Source organism: Nipponia nippon, unplaced genomic scaffold (assembly GCF_047370975.1).
Source record: "Nipponia nippon isolate SJK-2023a ecotype South Korea unplaced genomic scaffold, ASM4737097v1 scaffold_8, whole genome shotgun sequence".
Taxonomy (NCBI): domain Eukaryota; kingdom Metazoa; phylum Chordata; class Aves; order Pelecaniformes; family Threskiornithidae; genus Nipponia; species Nipponia nippon.
This window is the reverse complement of record NW_028262402.1, coordinates 26,260,944-26,276,705: the sequence shown is the minus strand read 5'-3', so window position 1 is coordinate 26,276,705 and position 15,762 is coordinate 26,260,944. Positions and strand designations below refer to the sequence as shown.

General features: G+C 52.5%; 1 pseudogene across 1 annotated transcript; it reads left to right on the top strand.

The window, feature by feature from the left end:
• The first annotated feature begins 5,859 nt into the window (after nt 1-5,859).
• Nucleotides 5,860-15,560, top strand: LOC148050531 (chondroitin sulfate synthase 3 pseudogene; annotated as a pseudogene). Its single transcript, XR_015701057.1, has 4 exons — nt 5,860-5,869; nt 7,067-7,527; nt 9,393-9,676; nt 14,087-15,560. The product of XR_015701057.1 is annotated as a chondroitin sulfate synthase 3 pseudogene (transcript).
• Nucleotides 15,561-15,762: the final 202 nt, after the last annotated feature.

Sequence of the window (15,762 nt, the reverse complement as noted above, 5' to 3'; positions counted from 1 at the left end):
GTTTTGTGCAGACGGTAATTTAGAATCGATAATACATATGCCTACATTTACACCTGCTGCATTTTTAAAATATGGTCCAGTATTGCCACTCTTTTTCGTTCTCAGGGCATTCAGTTCTGTTCTGCCTCTGCCAGACCGAAATTTCTACAGAGGCATGAGACGAAGATGGTGTGCTCATGCTGCGCAGAACCTGGCCATCCCAGGGAGCTTCAGGACTTTGGCACCAGCTGATCATGGCCAACAGCTCACCGCACGGTGGCCTCACGGGTCAGCACCTTAGTTCATACAAGTCCCAGACAGCTAACGGGACGCCAAGGGACAACAGAGGACGAGGTGAAGGTTTCTAAAAGCCTAGAGAATTTTCGAAAGAGAACGTGTTACTCAAAGCATTCGTAACTTTGAAACACTTCCAACAGTGAAGAAGTTGGATCACTCACCTGTACTTACAAAAGCCACAGCTGGAATTTACCCTCCCCTCCCATGCCCTCCCATCCCCTCCCCCTGTGTTTCTGACAGGTACATGACCTGTGGCATTGAGCTAGGCTCAAGCTTACTAAGCTAAATCCTGAAAATGGCCAGCTGCCTGGGTTTGCAGGTGCTCAGCGTCTCTGGACATGTCCAGCTGAAAACAGCAAGGGGTGACGGTTGCAGCTGTGCACATACACTCATCACAGGACAGCCCCTAGATGGGTACTTCCCAACCCCAAACACAATCCAGGCAGATTTCTGCTGGAGTACAGATGTAGTTCAAGTTTGAACTGAGGTGGAGGCTGAGGGCACATGGGGTTTAGGATAAAGAGCTTTTCACCAGATCCCCCGGATGGTGTGACACTGACTTCTCCCTTTTGCAGCTGCTTTTCAGTGGGCTTCTGCCTGGGAGCAGCCAGTCTGCTGGTCAGTGGTGGTGGTGCATCCTGACAGGCAGCCCTCTTCCTGACAGAGGGTCTTGTCAGGATTTTCTAGGCATGGAGGCTGACTTTGTGAATCTCTGCAGCTGGACACCCTTGGCAATGATCGTGATACTGCTCTAATGCTGACCACGACACACTGAACCCAAGAGTCAGAACATTTAGTTATGAATGACACGTTGTTAAGGGTTTTTTTCGTCCCCAGACCTAAGATAAGCCATCTGGTTGTGGAAAATAAATGCTGGACACTCTCTCCTTTGATATATTACGTCCTTTTAAGGCAACCCAGCAACAAAATTCCTTTACACAGATGTATTCTCAATGCATTACTGAAACAGGCTGGCAGACAGTTTTGGTGTTCCGTTGAGAGAGGGGAATAGTTAATTCCTAGCAGTACGACACGCTGGATTTTCAGGAGGACGTGCAAATCCTGACTTGGTGTGCATTAGTTTTTCCACCCACATATTTAGCTTCACAGACAACCCAGCATATGAACCAGACTTCCCCAAAAGGGTTTGTTTCCCTCTGGGTTTTCCTCTCTGCCAATTGTGCTCTTCTTGGAAATTCTCCAAAAGGCCACTTCCAGCTCAGAAATCAATTTGCTGCAGCTGCTGCAGTAAACTGAAACTCTTGTAGCTGCAAGTGGGTGCACCTGTGGGGATTCTCGTTGCGTGTGGCAAGCTTAGTCTTGCTGGAGGAAGGGCTGCAGAGGTAAGGAAGAAGGCAGGGGGTTTTATGAGAGCACGCAGCACAAACCTACTGGGTAGCAGGCTTATTTCCTTCAGATTTGGTGGACTTCTCTTCTTTAATACCTGTGGGTGTGTGGTGTATGAAGCAAGTGCTCAGCCTTTAAAGCTGCTTCTCTCTAGGCACACCTGAATACTGAAAACGCACGTATAAATGTGCACGCTGAAGCAGTGTTTTGTGTTCAGCTGTTTGGGTCTCTCTCTTCTAAATAACTTGGTGCTTCCTCAGAAAGGGAAGTGATGAAGATGATCCATAGTGAAGATGACAAAGGATGGTTTTGTTGTGGAAGATGCTTGCTTTTGCTCCAAGTCCGATTTCTCTTTTTCACCCCCTCCCCTGCTTTTTTGTTTTCTGAACTGCAAGCACGGTAACCTTTGGAAAGTGCTTGGGATATAAGACAATCTGGAGTTAGAGATGTAGGAGCTGTAAGCAAATAATGATCTGTGTGTGGCTAGCACCATTAGTGGTAAATTGCTAAGGGAAAGATCGTGTGCCTTATAAGAGTAGCTGTTAGGGTAAAATAAGCACAGGGCACAGTGCACTCTGCGCTGGGTTAAAAACTGGCTGGACGGCCGAGCCCAGAGAGTGGCGGTGAATGGAGTCAAATCCAATTGGTGGCCAGTCACGAGTGGTGTTCCCCAGGGCTCAGTGTTGGGGCCGGTCCTGTTCAATATCTTCATTGATGATCTGGATGAGGGGATTGAGTGCTCCCTCAGTAAGTTTGCAGACGACACCAAGTTGGGTGGAAGCGTCGATCTGCTGGAGGGTAGGAAGGCCCTACAGAGGGACCTGAAGAGGCTGGATTGTTGGGCTGGGGCCAACTGTATGAGATTCAACAAGGCTAAGCGCCAGGTCCTGCACTTGGGTCACAACAACCCCATGCAACGCTACAGGCCTGGGGAGAAGTGCCTGGAGAGCTGCCTGGTGGAAAAGGACCTGGGGGTGTTGGTTGACAGCTGCCTGAACATGAGGCAACAGTGTCCTCAGGTGGCCAAGAGGGCCAATGGCATCTTGGCTTATATCAGCAATAGGGGGGCCAGCAGGACCAGGGAGGTGATAGTGCCCCTGTACTCAGCACTGGTGAGGCCGCACCTCAAATACCGTGTTCAGTTTTGGGCCCCTCACTCCAAGAAGGACAGCGAGGTGCTGGAGCGTGCCCAAAGAAGGGCAAGGAGGCTGGTGAAGGGTGTAGAGAACAAGTCCTATGAGGAGTGGCTGAGGGAGCTGGGGTTGTTTAGTCTGGAGAAGAGGAGGCTGAGGGGAGACCTGAGTGCTCTCTACAACTACCTGAAAGGAGGCTGTAGCGAGGTGGGGTTCGGTCTCTTCTCCCAAGTAACAAGGGATAGGATGAGAGGAAACAGCCTCAAGCTGCGCCAGGGGAGGTTTAAGTTGTATATTAGGAAAAACTTCTTCACCGAAAGGGTAGTCAGGCATTGGAACAGGCTGCCCAGGGAGGTGGTTGAGCCTCCATCCCTGGAGGTATTTAAAAGACGGGTGGACGTGGTGCTTGAGGACATGGTTTAGTGGTGGACTTGGCAGTGCTAGGTTAACGGTTGGACACGATGATCTTAAGGGCCTTTTCCAACCTCACTGATTCTGTGATTCTGTGTAACTCATTGGCAGCTGGAAACGAATCCGTGAATTACACAGAGGCCTGTGAAGCTGCATTTTCCACGCAGCTGCGAGTCGGGGCTGCCCGGGGCACAGAGGGGTGCAGGCACCCTGCCTGTCAGACAGGCAGCTCAGACAAGGAGCTGGGCAGCTGGACACTGCAGCAGCTTGGCAGGCTGTACCGGCACCTGCGGGAAACCAGGCAGGCAGCGTTGGCCATCTCTGCCTGCTACAGAGGTGCCCAGTGGAACTAGAAAGAGAAACTGAGGTTCCTTGAGCTTAGACAGAGAGCAGAAGGGAACTCCTCAGCAGAACGAAGGTGGAGGGCTTTTAAAATAAAAGCATCAGTGCAGACTCTTAGTTTTCAATGTCAGTCTCCGTAGAGGACCTGAAAAACCTGAAGGCAGTCAAAGAATTAGGACTAAGAGGAATATCTTGAATTCCCCCTGCTCTAATGGGGTTTTTGAGTGACTGAACCTGAGTCGTCTTTGAGAAATGCCAATTTGATTATATGAAGCACCGTAATGTTTCAGGGCATGTTTTGTTGTTGTCAAGAGCAAACAGAGATGGGCCAAGCACAGCCTCCTGTGTGAGGCCCTGCTCAGGAGAGCTTTCCACTCTCAGCTCTTGCTGTGTTTTTACATAATAACAAAGTGGTGGTTTTGCTTCAGGTTATTCTCTCTAGAAGCCATGGTTAGGCAAACTGATCAGTCTTTAAACACCAAAGTTATGGTGGTCCTGTTGCGTCCTCTTAGCATCTCACCAAACTCGCTCTTCTGAGGTAACTTCTGGCTTTAGAGCCGCTTCCCAGTCCTCCAAGCATCCTAAGATGAAGCTTTGCGGTTTCAGCCGACCTTCGCAACATCTAACTTCCGTAAGGGCGCTCTCGGCTCTCTTCCTTCTCTAGTCTAAACGGAATTCCTATGTCTCTGGTGCTGACACGTACTGTGTTATCAACTGGTTCACAAATAGCCTCTTCAGTGAGAATTAATGAAAAAGGTAAATACGGTGGCATTTCAAAGGAAGAAAGAAAGATATAACGAGGGCTCACTTGCGCGCCCTCTGGCCTGCTCAGCATCATCGCTTTCCTGACACACGCTTTCCGTGTGCCTACAGGATAAGTTCTTGTTACCTCTGATACCTGTTGTTCTCTTGCACCTTTTTGGTCTCTGGATGCTTGACGACATTTTCACCTTTGTCTTCCGTAGTTTGGCTTATTTTTCACTTTCTGCATTTAAGGCACCTTCTTTTCTTTCAGGCATTACAGACTGTACAATTAAGTCGGGTTTGCCTGTTATCGCACGTAACAGTGGGTGCACTGGAAATGCACGTAACGGGAAATTTCTTTCTCAGCCCTGGCACTGTTTCTTCGAGGAACCGCTGCTTCGCTTCCTTTCCCTCCCAGGGGATTTTTGCCTGCCAGTGCTCTGAGCTTATTCAAGCCTGGCAATTCTGTAACGTATCACTCTGCTGAAAGCAGGTGTCAGTGGTGGGCTGCCGTCTAATGCAAAAAAGAACAACTCCCCCCAGTGCTAATGTCAGCTTCACTGGAAAGGAAGCTCTTTTCCTCCCGTTGGATCTGTCAGCTAGTGTTTAGGCATAAAGCAGCACGCTGAGCGCTCTTCAGTGTGAAGAGGCTTTCAAATGTAACGCTGAAAACATGAGAGATGAATCACGGAGTGTATTGAAGGTGAAGAGTGAAGCTAACTAAGTAAGAGAGAATGGCAAATCTTCCATATTCAGTAGAATCTATAATTTCCTGTCTGACACTGCAAGAGACAGAGAAGGAATCCTCTGCCTCCCCTCTGCTCAGGAAATCACACTTTGGGAGAGTACGAGGAGAGTTGAGGCCCGTACCTTTACATCAGAGTAGGAGGGTCAACCTCTAGCAAATGCTCTTCTCCAGCAAATCAACTGTGCAGTCTTATGGTGTTTGGGGAACGCTACCCCCAAGGTAGTAGCAGGGCTTTTGATGGGTGCTCAATTAGTCTAAGGAAAAATACTTACGAGCTATACTTACTGATTTAAGTATCAGTTGTTTTAGCAGAGTAATCACCTTTCCTACCGTGGCAGCAGCTAAAGGCTGCAAATGACAGGGCATGGCTTATTGGATGCGGTCTTAGATTGCCTTAGCTGCTGAAGCCCTGAAATCTGTTTAAAGTATTGTTAAGAGAAAAAAGTTGTTAGCTGACACATATAAGCCCTAGCCTTGAAATTCATAGTAGCGATGACTTGAATGAGAGAAGCCAGAAATAAGGATTAGCGATAGAGACACAGCGAGAGCAAAGCAATCCTGATTCCTTGCTTGCTTATTTACTATTACTGGTGAAATAAAGACAGATATAGCTAATAATAGACTTGAACCACTAACTTTCCTACAAAAATATCTTTAGGGGACAATATCAAGTGCTGTTTACTGTCCATGTCCCAGGAACAGGGAGGAAAGGGTTGTGGCCCCCTTGAATAGTTGCCCATTGTACTGCACAGCTATGCCTGCAGGTGTACCTCCAGCCTTGCAAAGTTTGCTTTGGTTGGTTGTTGGCTTTTTATTTTTTTTTCCCCTCTTGCTTTTTAAAAGATTTGATTGAGGAAAATGACAGAGGGTAAGCTTTGGCAGCCATTGCAGTCAGTCTTACCAGCCCGGTCAAGACAAGGGGTGCATTCCCTCCCGCAGGACTCTGCGTGGCTGTTTCCTTTGGGTGGCCAGATGGTACCCCTCTGTATCACTCCTGTATCAGCCCTGCTCCCCGACATCTGGAAGGAGCTCTACATAATGGAAGTGACGGAATAGCTTACTTGAGGAACGATTTCTAGGTCACTGGTGTGTTCAGCAAAGGAAATCCGCAATGGGTTCCCTCCTCCTGGCACTGCACCCCTGACCTGCCTCGCCGTGGCCAGCCTTGGGACGAGAGACGAGGGCAGGACGGGGCTAGCCGGCGTCCCGTGGCCGCCCTCGGGCGATGTGAAGCCGCGGCCGCGGAGGAGCCCCCGGCCTCTCCCGACGCGGCGGCGGGAGCGGGGCGCACCGGCGCCAAGCGCCGCGGCCGGGGGCACCCTCGCCCCACCGCCCCGCGGGCGCCCGGCCCCGGCCCCGGCGGGCGGAGGGGGCGCCGGAGGGCGGCGGGGCCGCGGCGCGGGGGAGCCGCGGGCGGCCCCCAAAACCACCGTGTCCTTCCGGAGCGGCGGCGGCGGCCGCCACTTCCCCGGCGCGGCTCGGGCTCGGGCACGGGCGGCGGCGCCCTCCGGGGTGAGGCGCTCGGAAGCCGCGGAGGAAGCCGGCTGAGCGGCGAGCGCCGAGCGGGGGCCGCCGCCGCCACCGTCGCCGCCGCCGTGTGGAGGAGGCTGAGCGGTGGGAGGGGCGGGGAGGGAGCCGCCGCCGCGGCGACAAGGTGCCAGCGGAGCGGAGCGAAGGGGCCGCCGGTAGCGCTCCGCCGTCCTCGCCGCCGCCCTCCCGCCCGCAGAAGTTGGAGTCGGGAGCAGCGCGGGCGGCCGGGCCGCCGCGGCGGGGCAGGGAGCCGCGCCGGGAGTCGCCGCGCCGGGAGTCGCCGCGGGCGGGGCCGCCGCGGGCCGGGGGTCGCCTCCAGCGGCAGCGCGGTCGCGGAGAGCCTGGCTGAGCGTGGCGCTGGGGCTGGGGCTGGGCTTCCCCGCCGCCCCCTGGCTCCTCGCCCCCAAAGCGGCCGAGCTGAGCGAGAAGAAGCGGCGCGGCGCCAGGCTCTGCTCCTCCTAGGGGCGCTCGGCGGGGCCGGGGGCGGCCGGGGGCGCGGCGGCGCCGGGCGGGCAGCAGGCGCCGGCGGAGGCAGCGGCAGCGGCGGTGCTGGGCGGCCCGAGTTTGAGGAGCAGCCGCTGGGAGCTGCCTCCGGCGGCGGCGGAGGAGGGCACGGTCTCCGGCCCCGCCGGCGGCGGGGAAGGGGAGCCGGAGGAGGAGGAGGAAGGCGGCGAGAAGCGGAGCGGCCGGCCCGGCGGCAGCCGCAACGGGAGCGGGGAGTGGGGGGCGCGCCGGGCTGCGCCAAGCCCCGCAACTTCCTCTCCGTGGGGGTGAGGACGGCGCAGAAGTCCCTGGGCAGCCGGGCGGTGGCGGCGCAGCGGCCGTGGGCGCCCTCGGGGCCGGGCCGCGTGGAGCTCTTCTCCAGCCAGGGCTCCGCCGCGCCCCCGGGCTGCCCCCGCTGCCCGGCGTCGCCCTGCCCGGCGTGGACGCCTCCTCCCCGCCGCAGAAGAAGTCCTTCCTGATGATCAAGTACATGCACGCCCGCTACCTGGACAAGTACGAGTGGTTCATGCGGGCGGACGACGACGTCTCCATTCAAGGGGAGCGGGGCGCGCCCCTCCGCCGGCGGGAGGGAGGGAGGGAGGGAGGGAGGGCGGGCGGGCGGGCGGGGAGCGGCGGCCCGGGGTCCCGCGGGGGGCGGGAGAGGCGGTTGCCGCTTCGAGCCCCCGGGCGCGGGGCGCCGTGGCGGCGCTGAGGTGGCGGTGGCAGCCCCGAGGTGCCCCCGCGGGGCCGGGCCGCCCCTGGGGAGGCCGGGCCGCGTCGGGGGGCTGAGGCGGCGGCTTGGAGGGCGGCGGGCGCGGTGAGCGGGCCCTGCGTGGGCGTGGGGTGCCGGGGCTGCGGCCCCCGCGCTTGGCGGCGGCGCGGCCGTCCGGGCGAGGCTCTGCCCCGGGCCGGCGGAGAGGGCCCGGCCCGGCGCGGCCCGGCGGGCGGCGGGGCTGGGCGTGGGCAGGGGAGCGGCGGGGTGGCGGCGGCCCCGCGGCCGGCCGCGCAGCCGAGGGGCGGCCGTGCCGCCTCGTCCCGCCGCCCCCGCGCAGGCGGCGGGCGGCAGCGGCAGCGGCGGGGAGCGCTGCCGGCTGCGTCCTGCTCCGGCCGGGCGGCCCCCGCCGCGGCTGCGGCTCAGCCCGAGGGCTTGGGCTCGGCGCTCGTGGGCAGCGGCGTTTTGGGCGCTGGCAGAAGCTCTCCGCTGGCTCGCTGACGCTTCGGCGGAGCAAACGCAGCCGCCGAAGGCTGCTTGTAAAGCTGCCGTTCTCCTCTGCAGCGTCTCTGGAAAGCGCTGGCCCCGTTTCCCTGCGAGCTCTGGAGCCCCGCGAGGCAAGGATGTTCTGCAGCCCGCGTGCTGTTGCGCTGCGCGCGTTGCTGCCGTTCCTCGCGCGGCGTCGTGCTCCTGGGGAAGAGCGAGCAGCTGGAGTTGGAAGCGCAGGCCCGGGCGGGGAGCGTGGTTGCTGGCGCTGTGGCGAGCGCTGCTGGAAGTTCACTGGAGGGGACGGTGTGCTTCCCTGGCTGTCACTGGGTTTTGTTGGAGTCGCCTCCCGGGCTGCTGCTCGTCAGCTGTCGTTCGTCTGCGACATGCTGGCACGCGTGCGGGTGCGTGCGTACGTCTAGACGTTGGGTGGCAGACGTCGGAGTTGTCGGTGGTTTCTCTGGGCTCATTTTGGAGTTGCAATGAAGCTGTCTTTAAGGGGTTCCAAGGTTGCGAGTTAGACCTGCCCAGAAGCCTTTAATTTCAAGTGGATATGACATGGCAGTTTCTTCAAAGAAGCGGGGCGGGGGGTTGAAGGAAAAGGGGGTAGGCATTGCGGCCCTGGAAATGCTCTGGAAGGGGCCGGAGTTTTCCCTTGTTGCCACAATTCCTCTGTAATCAAAGCTCTTGATCTGGGTTAGTTTCAGTTTGCTCTGGTCTCTTCCAAACTTCATCCTCTTGAAAGAGTACGGGGCGTTTTTCCTCCCCTCCCCTCCCCTCCCCTTCCCTCCCCTCCCCTCCCCTCCCCTCCCCTCCCCTCCCCAGCCTGGAACTAGGTTGGCAAAGCGTCCTGCTTCCGAGAGAGTTTTAAACGGGCAAAGGAGGGCTTTCCCTCAGTATTGGTTGAGCAGAAGAAGGTTCACTGGTAGAATTAAGTTCTGGTCGTATTGTGGCTTTTGGCTGAATGCAAAGGTCATTGTAATGTTGATGAATAATGAAACGCAGAGGAGTCTGTGCAAGGTCGACTCGTGCAAGGGTATTTTCAGTTCGGTATAGGGGACTGCATTGGCAGTGATTTCCCGTGAGAGTCTCAGGTGCCCGTGAGGTTTTTAAGCACGCTTGCGGTACGGGCAGAGAGATGGCTGGCAGAGAAATGACAGTAATCTTTTCTCTTTTTCAGGTGAAAAACGGGAGGAGTTTCTTCGCTCACTGAAGAGCAGTAAAGCCCTGTATTTGGGAGAGACGGGTCTGGGTACTGTTGAAGAACTTGGAAAACTGGGGCTGGAGCCTGGAGAGAATTTCTGCCTGGGAGGGCCGGGAATGATCTCCAGCCGGGAGGTTCTGCGGAGGATGGTGCCACATATAGGTGAATGCCTTGGAGAAATGTACGCCACTGATGAGGACGTGGGGGTGGGCAGGCGTGTCCGAAGGTTTGGAGGAACTGAGTGTGTTTGGTGGTATGAGGTAAGTGAGGGTGTAAATTGCTGTTTGTGCTGTTTGTTTACAGAGTTTTACATCTTGCAACCTAAGTGGCTGTATCCGCAATCTCTCTCCGCCACGATTGTGTTTTAATGCGTGCATCCGAACGTAAACCGCAGAGTGTAAGGAAAAAAGAGAGGGAAGCATCCACGGCAGGTTGCTGCAAGCGTCTTTATTTCTGCTCGCGTCTTTCCGTTTGGAGTGGTGCCAATTCCTGCAGCCGTGTTGTCAGTATTGCTGTGCTCTAAGTTGCTAAAGCGTTGCCGTGAGGGTTTCTACATCCAGTCCTTGAGAGGGTGCTGCTGTATTTGAGGTATGCTGTTCAGGTTGGGTCTTTTTAAGAGCTTGTTTTGGGGTAAGCATGCGGCATATCTGTTTGTTCTGCGTTGCAGGTTCTTAAAATATGTTGTGGTGTTGGAAGAAGAATCGCCTGTATTTTCTTATTGACTCGGCTGTGTTTGAATGGAGTTCATTCCTGGCAAAAGCAAAACCAGGGAAACAGCGGCTGTTTTTTTTTATTTCTTGTACAGCAATGCGATTTGTTACCCCGCCTCTGCCTACGATACCCTTTTAGCAGTGTTTCTCGACGTGTAAGAGAGTGTTAAAATGCATGAAGGACGCACACAGCGTGACCCATCTCCCTACGCTGAAGTCGTCGTAGGAGCAAATGACTTCATTCCATAGTAGCATTTTCTGGAGTAATAAAGCTGCGTTGCAGTAGCCAGAAAGTTTGTTTGCAGTGCCGTAACTGAAGTTCAGGCCTATTTCCCTGGAAATAGCGTGGTTAGTGGCAAGACTGTCTTTGTAGATCAAAACAGACTAAGCGTGCGCCTGCCCGAAAGGGCAAAGGGCGATGGCTAATACGAGGAATGTGATTTTAGTTCAGTTGACCGGTTCTTTACTATTGATACGTGCTTGCCCTTGTGGCAGTCCCTCGTTAAGCAGGAAAAAAATCATGTAAATGGGCCACTGAAAGAGGGTATGCACTATTAATGACAAAAAGACAGGGAAGGGAATTAATTTGGTGGGTAAGTCTTTCTCTGAATGGCCGTGGGGCAAGGTGGCCATTTTAAGAATGGGTTTGGTAGGCTACAGTGCCTGTGAACAGGTGAACGAAAGTAAATGTTGAATAGTTGATAGTAACGAGGTGGAAATCTTCGAGGTGGCAATCTTATCCTTTCCTTCCGAATGGAGAGGTGCTTTCGGAGACTGTTCCAGTAAATGTTGTAAATGCCGATGGAAAAGAATCCACCCGCTGCACTGGTAGAGCAGGGAAGGCCTTTCTTGCGCAGCTGGGTATCAGTGTCGGAGTAGCGGTCCTTAATGAGACTTGCAAGCAGCGCGCTAGGTTGGCAGCTTAATCTTTTGCTCGGAGGTGTTTGGGCTGTGTGTGTACCAGGTCGTTTTCCAATCCGTAGGGGCATGTGATGGCTGCTGATCTGGATCAGACAGCAGAATTGCGGTTCTGCCTTGCCAGTTGTGCCTTGGAAGGGGTTTTGGTTCTGTGTTTGTGGTTTGTCTTCTTGGGAAGAAAACTGCCAATAGATGACATTATCACTGTGGTTCTAATTCATTTGGCTGTTGAACGTCAGGGAATTTGGGCTCCAGGCACTGAGCGCAAGTGGGCTCGAGCAGACGCCTAGGTTTACTTTCTTCCGTTTTGGAGACTGAGTTCTATGACTGCCCCGAAGGTCAGCTTTGCATGGTAGGATTGGGGCCGGGAAACGGCAACTTTTTGGAGAACAGGTGTGTTTTGATGGGATCTGGAATAGAGTGAGAGCAGTCTTGCCTGCCAGGTGCTCTTGAAGGCCCTCGGTCTATATGATAAAGAATGGGAAAAGAAGAAACGGTGTTAGGATTGCAATAGCAGCTGCTCATTTCTGAGCAGTATTTCTGTCTGTTAGAAGAATCTTTGACTCTGTTGCTGGTACAGGTGATGCTTCGGAAGAGGCAGCTGATTGAGACAGAGCTGCCTAGGATTCCATGGCAGCGTTAAATCCGTGTGGAAGGGAAGGAGCGAAATGGGGCGTCCGGAGAGAGAGAAGTTGCCTTCGTGCTTTGGCGCGGGTTGTGTTGTGTAGCTGGTTGTTTCAAACAGACTGGTACTGCACCTGAAGAGAGTGGCGTGTTGCGGGTTGGTAAAGGAGTCGTTGAGAAGGGTGACTTTTTTCCTCGGGCGCTGAAACTCTTGCTGTGTGCTTTTTCATTCCTGCCTTAGGTGAGCACCGCTGTTTGTGTGCTAGAAGGGGAATCAGACAGACATGCGCCAAACGGAGACTGGGGCCAGTGCTTTCTGCGCAGCCAGCTGCACTTGTGTCCTGAAGTCCTCTTGTCGTATGTACGTATTAAGCCGAGTCCTGTTGAGCTGCAAGATTTTTATGGACTTGGCGGCTTTTGGGAAGATGCGTGATTTGTGTTTAGGATGTGTTGCTGAAGACTGAGAGAAGCTGGAAACAGTTCCATTACCATTCATAGAAGCAGCAAAGCTCTAGAAGAGTTGAATCACTGTTGCATCTTTTTTTTTCATGAGTTTTCTTTTCTAAGAGCTGGAACGGAAAGTCTCTTTTTGGTGAGGATGAAAGCAATCCAAGTGTTCAAGAGAAGACCTGAAAGGCTTGATCTTTGCTGGGTGGCTCAGGTGGCGTGGGTAAGGCTGGCTGCCTGTCAGGGCTTATTCTGCTGCCGTTCAGAGTTAGCTAGTAAGCTGGGCTAGCTTATATGCGTGATATGCTTGCTTGCAAGGAGAGGGTTACAATGTGGATTCTTTTTTTTTTTTTTGGCAATTCTTTTTTTGTCAGGATGACTAAGAAAAGAAGAGGTGTAGAAGCCTGTAATGAGCCACTCTGATTCTTGGGGCTTTCTAGAGTTTACTTCTCGTTGTGCCAGATGTGGAGCCAGGGCTAGAGGCTGGGTCTCCCGGGTACCAAATGACTTACGGCTGAGGGGATGAGTCTCCCCCTGTCTCTGCTGATGGAGCTCCTCCACTTTAAATAAAGAATTAGTCATGGGATTGCTGAGAGAGTGAATGTAATAGCAGGGTTTTTAGGGCAGGTGGGCGGAATGGAGGAGACAAACCCCTGCCCTCAGGCTGCAATTTGGCAGTTGCTCTAAGCGGACATAAATAGGGGCTTTCAGTGAAGGGTGGTTGCTCCTTTTGCTTGCTGTCCTGTTGTGCAGGACCTGTGCAGCCCTGGGGTGAGGTGGAGCAGGGGCGGGATCCCCTTGCAACCTGAACCTGACCCCAAGTTGTTTTCTTCAGCTGAGTGGGTCCCCAGGGCAAAGCTTTGCTGAGCAGGAGCATCAGAAGGTCAGGTTCAGCCAGGAATGAAGGGGCAGGAGAGTGTCAAACTGCCCTTCTTGGCAGCAGCTTGCGTTTGAATTGGCTGGAAGCCCCAGTTGGACTGCAGCCTAAAGCTCGTCCGATTCCTTGCAACGTGGGGAAGCGTCTGCTAGAAGCCGCTGTGTTTTGGATGGCTCATGTTCCTTCTACAGAAGATGCCTGCTTGTTCTGATGTATTTGCCAACTCTGTGTTTTGTTTGGTTTGCTTTTTTCTAGTCAAGTAGCTTAGCCACAAGCATACAGCCTCTGGAGCATCAAAAGGTGTGTGGTTTTCTCTTGTAGGTGATTTCCCATCAGTTTCCCCAAGTTAATTGAGCTAGTGGGAGAAACACCTTCGTCTGCTCCAAAATCAGAAAGTTGTGACGATTTTGTTTCTTGAGTTCCCAAATGACTTTGTATTTGGACACTAATTTCAGCTCTCTGTAAAAATACCTAGCGTGCCAAAATAAAACTTTCACCCAAACAAGGTATATCATTCAGTCTGAAACGTACTGTCCTTGATTAGTCATTTGTAAACCAACCCAGAGCTTCCATTGAGCCCAAAGTCATTTGGCAGGCACAGCTCTCGTGCCAAATGTTATGGTAATTCTTACTGGCATGCACAAGTTACATTTTTGTGTTTTAAATGTGCTGCAGCCACTGGGTGGGCCAAGGCTGGGAAGCTTCTCACCCGCCTTATTGTTGTGAATAGGCAGCACCAGCTTTAGGACTACAATAGGAGAAAACATGACTGTTGCTAAGAAATGGGATGGAAAATCCAAAACCAGAGCATTGTCTCTCAGTAGGTGCCTGCACCCCTTGACAGGCTCGGTGAAGGTGCCTGTTGGCTATAATTTGCAAAAGAAACGGTAGCCAGAAGTCAAGCCAGACTTAGAAAAAGTAGACATAGTAAAAAATTCTTCTTGAGACTTTTTTCTTACTAAGAAGTGGAAAAAGAATATTGCCACTGGCCACTCAGCAGTCAGTACTAGTCAATGTGGAGAGAAGTATATAGATAAAATGATAAAGCATGAACGGAATGTCAATTTTTATTTTAACCTCTTGCATGTTTTCAGGTAGAGGCCAGCAGTGAAATTGAGAAGTATCGAATTTAAAAGCAGTAAGAGGACTTCTCAGTGCAGTGTGTGTGTAAGCTCGGAAACACAAGCCTGTGAGAGACCACAGTCAAGCACTTAGGAGAAAAAGATAAGTTTTATGGATGAATAGCATCTACAGTTACATGAAGGATTATTTAAAAAAGCGTTACTCTAAAGTCTTATCATTTATAGCGTAAATTGGCTTTGATTGCCTGAGGCAATGAAGATCCTTCCTTTGTTTGCATGTGTTTCAGGTATGTTTTGGGGCTTCTGGACCTTCTTCTGAACTGTCTGGTATGTCCAGCATATCTAACTGAAAGACAGGATACTGAAGGACATGAAGCATGGTCCGTTGATGACAGTTTTTATGAGCCCAAGATCCTAATTCTCGTTTGGAGAAAGCATGACAGAAGAGTTGGACTATTTGAAGAATTCTCTGCTGTTACAGTCACACGGCTGGGACAGTTTGAAATAGAAGTCACAAGAGAAACTGCAAGCTCTGTGTACTTTTTTTCTCGTTTTGAGGATGAAGCTAGCGTTAGGTAGACGAGAGACGAGAATTATAACTGACCTTTAAAAGTACATTGTAAGACTTGCTTAGTAAGAATGATATTCTGATTTGCATTGCCTACAGTTTTCACCTGTCAGTTTTAATATCTTTTTTGGAGGAAATCTCTGATCAGCATTGAGGAAATTGAAGTAGAGAGCAGGGAAGGGATTGGTTGGATGTCAGATAGTAAGTCAGTGCTGGAGCCAGAAATGAAAGACCTGTTCTTCTGACATTTGTATTTTTTCAGTGGTATTATTCTCTGGACTCTACTGCCTCCCGTCTCAGAGCTGCTTTAGCTGCTAATAAATCCTACCAGTGTGGTTTGCTGACTGTGGGAATGTTTTGCTAATCCAGGCTCCCTCTGCACATCATCAGGTTTATGGTATAGCTAACCCCATGTGTGGCTCCACGGGGTTTTGTTAATTCAGAGTCTCATTCTGTTTTGCAAACACAGCACAAGCTCCCTTGTCACAACTTCCAAAGAGCTTTGAACAGCAGACCTGCTTTATTGAGAGAAATAATTTGCTTTAGACACATGAACACCAACTGCTCGGTATTTTTCAAATAAAAATGGAAAGTTTTGGTTACCTAACACATTCTGTTGCAGACCTCCTAAAACTTACCACACCTCTTTTTTTGTCTGGCATGATAATAGAAGAGCAAGGGTGCTTTGAAAAGGCTTTCCTGTGCTTTCACGTGCCCGTTGTGTCTAGTAACTGAAAGAGTTAGCAAGGAAGTACTGAGTATTCTGCAGAGCTAATTTTTAATGCCTAACTACAAAGAGCATGATATGTATGTAACAGAGACTGTTATTCAACAGTCAAAGAGCCGTCCTAGCCTTTTCATGAAAAAGGTACTTTTCCAGACTTATTTTTGCATTTCTTACATAAAGTGGAAGGCAAAATCGGCTTCTCCCCCCAGCTTTCTCTGCTGCCCAAATAGGCTGTCTCTTCTCCCAAGTACCAAGGAACAGGACAAGAGGAAATGGCCTCAGGTTGCACCAGGGCAGGTGTACATTGGATATTAGGAAAAATTTCTACACTGAATGGGTTGTCAAGCATTGGAACAGGCTGCCCAGGGAAGTGGTTAAGTCCCCGTCCCGCAT